This window comes from Lycium ferocissimum, chromosome 9 (assembly GCF_029784015.1).
Source record: "Lycium ferocissimum isolate CSIRO_LF1 chromosome 9, AGI_CSIRO_Lferr_CH_V1, whole genome shotgun sequence".
NCBI lineage: Eukaryota > Viridiplantae > Streptophyta > Magnoliopsida > Solanales > Solanaceae > Lycium > Lycium ferocissimum.
The window spans coordinates 65,458,687-65,462,157 of NC_081350.1; the positions used below are offsets into that span (position 1 = coordinate 65,458,687).

Genomic DNA, 3,471 nt, shown 5'->3' on the forward strand with positions numbered 1-3,471 from the left:
AATAGTTTGTGCTTTACTTAAAGTCTTGTTCTATTCCATCACACCTTGTTTGCCGTATACTATGAACTAGGTGATCATGCAAAACAACAATAACAATAACAGACGTGGAGTTTGCTGGTAACAACAGGGTGCAGGAGGTTAATCAAGATCAACCACCTATCGAGGTTGAGAATCAGCTTGCTGATATGTTTAGATGAGATAGAATATGCTTCTGCTATTGTTCCACCTAGGGCTACTGTGGCAAACTGCAAGATTGACTCTACCATTTATCAATTGCTCAAGCTTGAGGGCCAATTTCAGAACTCCACCGATGATGACCCTCACCAACATTTAAAAAACTTTGTGGGCGCGTGTTCCCAACATATGCAGAATGTTGTGTCCGATGATGCTATTCGGATAAGAGTTTTCAAATACTCTTTAGCCAATGAAGCTATGTTTCTCAAAAAGTGATTCCCTCCGAGCAAGAGAGCGCAAATTCGTGACAAGATTTATGACTTTAAGCGACTACCAGGGGAACAACTATTTGAAGCATGGGAGAGTTTTAAAGAATATTTGCAGAAGTCTCCAAACCATGGTTTTTCGGATAATATATTAAAGGAGAAGTTCTACAGAGGGTTTGATCAAATGACACAAGTTGTGGCTAATAGTGCAGCTAATGGGTGTTTTATGGATAAGACTTATGCTTGTATCACTCAATTGCTTGATAAACTTACTACTCATAATCAAGTATGACACTCGAGTGGTACTGGTGTGGCTTATGAGCTTTGATGATCCAGAATTTTGTGAAGGAAAATCAAGAGACTCAATAGACCTTAGCTCAGATAGCTACCAATATTTCTTTGCTGACAAAAAAATTGGATGATCAGGAAGCGAAGAAGGTTAATGTTTTTGAAGACATTCCGGGTATGCCAAAGGGGATGTACCAAGTCCAAGAGGGTCTATATCAAGAAGGGCCTCTAATGCAGTTTGAAGATGCTAACTATATTAATAACTTGTAACGACCTGCTTGGTCATTATTTGACCTTCCGCGGCCCGTGTACGAAAACCAAGTGTATTATCATAAGATTGATCCACGGGGGAGTTTTAAGTGTAATATTTACTTGTAGTTGAAATTAGACAGGAGTTAAAGAGTTATGGGCCCGAGGAGTATGTTCTCACTGCAGCGGGTAAAAGACCGCCATAGCGATCCCGCTGTAGTAGAGGATCAGTCCGCTGCAGCGGTATGGATGAACCAGAGCCCGCGTTTAAAGACTTATTTCGGGATTTAACCCCTGTTGTCCACAAAACCCTTCTTCTAAGCCATCAATAGGGTATTCCCTGAGTAAACACTTGGTGACTAGGGAGGAGTAGCCCTCCAAACATCCGTCGTATTGTCTTCCCTAAAGATTCCTCTATCACAGTTTCCGGCTCAAAGACGGGATGGTGGATATTCCATGAAAGTTCCTGAAAGATGCTCGGAAATGAGGTACATTATGATTTACTTGAGTTAGAATTTAATTAGTAAATCATATATATGTATAGAATTGACGGGAGAAAGCATGATTTAGGTCTTCGGACACGGAGTTCGGTTGGATATTGCTTGGGTTAAGATAAATGCTGATTTCTGTGGGCATCGTGCCATTAAGCGAATAAGTTAACCAATATGTGTAGTTTTATTCCAAAAATGGGAGCAAGGTAGTGAATATGGTTTGTTATGGATCTAGTTAGAGGGTCGGTGCGTGGAATTCTTGAGTTGGCCTTAATAGGGTATTATTGTACCATGGGTGGGGGCGACGTGTTGCTAAATTGTAGGTGTCCTCATTGGGTATTCATGTTGTCGTTGTTCTATGTACTAAGTGTAACAGTTCGAATTTTGTGGATGGAGTTAGCGCCCAGAAAAGCTACTTTGAACTCCTTGGTGCTCTTTCAGACTTTGTTTTAAAAGAGTCGCCACCTAATTTTTATGAAATTAGGAAAACCAGTTTCAAAGGGTTTATTCATACACTGTGAAAAATTCTTCGTAATCCAAATTTTTAGGTAAGAATTCTGGTAATCTCCTAGGGAAGGTGTTAGGCACCCTAGTATTAAGGATCCGTACTGTACGGTTGACCTTCGAATTCCAATGTATGAGTATTTACATGAACTGTTTATTTGGGTGTTTGTTTCCCGCATTATAAAATCCGTCAATTTTTGCATATCTTTTTTTTGAAATAAATTGAGTGTATCTCCTTCATATACAGGGTATTTAGGTTTGAACTTATAATATCCGGATACAAATAGTTCCTTTTACATACAAGGATAGTAGTAGTTTTGTAAAGATATAAAGGTCGTTTGTTTAAAGTATGAGATAAATGAGTTTGTTCATGCTTGACTCATACATGGTCCGGGTTAATCCGTTTAATACGTTTTTAGAATGTACTTATCTAAGACTTTATATTTACAAATGATTTATATGGGTTTTAATTTGTGAAAAGGTTTCTTATATAAACATACTTTCTTAGTCCTGGAATTTAAAACTTAAGGCCCAATATTTGTAAATAAGAGACAACATTTTCACATGGGCTTTGGCCCAAATTTTATGCCTTTTCTAAAAAATCAATTAAGTGTTTAGATCTGTTGGACCTTAGCCCAAATTTCTGTTTTCCTTTTGTTATTGGGCTTAGCCCAAAACAGTCTTTCCATTCTTTTCTGAAAATCTGGCTAAGTGGGACTTTAACAATGTGATTTTCGATTGGGCCTTAACCCTCAAATTCTATTTTTGACTGGACCTAGTCCAGAAAAAGACTTGTGTTTGGTGCATGAACACACTATGCATATATATGAATTGAAATCGTTTTCCTGACCAGGCTTAAGAGAAATCTATTTTTTAGGAAAAACTAAGTTTTAAGGAAAAAAGAAAGGCTCTTTTGGTTTTAGAAACATCAATTTTGTTTTTCTTCATTAGAAAAATGGTAGTAGTACCCCATAAATGATGTATCCTTTTTTGCTGATTTACTTAGCCATTTTATTCTTTCAAAAAATCGCTTATACCATGCCGAGTTTTGAAAATTGCATGGAGACCTAAAGTCGAACTAAACGACATGTGTATCGTTTGCCTAAGATGTCTAGTTCAAACCATAAACGATTCCAATAATAGTGTGAGTTGTTTTACAAGTACAAATACAATACAACATTTTAACCAAAGTAACTGGCATAATATAATTAACGGAGGAGGGATAGACTAGGGGTGTACCAAACCCCTAGTTAACCATTTTTACCCATGGTTGGGCCTTCATGTCATCAGCACCCTGTAACGACCCGTTTAGTCGTTGTAGTGTTTTGACCCATTTAACCTTGTTGACCCTTTCCCCGAGTCCCGTTAGTATGACCTATGACTTAGTGAAGCTATTGGTTTGGGTCCCAAGGCGTTCGGGGGTGTTTTGAGTCTCGAGTGAAGGCTTAGTTTCATAGTATTGGGGTTGACTTGGTCAAAACCGAGTTAAAATGATCTCT

The 3,471-nt window shown here is 38.1% G+C and overlaps 1 non-coding gene across 1 annotated transcript; it reads right to left on the reverse strand.

The window, feature by feature from the left end:
- Positions 1-472: 472 nt before the first annotated feature.
- Positions 473-578, reverse strand: LOC132032237 (small nucleolar RNA R71). Its single transcript, XR_009408384.1, has one exon. It is a non-coding gene; the product is annotated as a small nucleolar RNA R71 (small nucleolar RNA).
- Between the last annotated feature and the right edge of the window lie 2,893 nt (positions 579-3,471).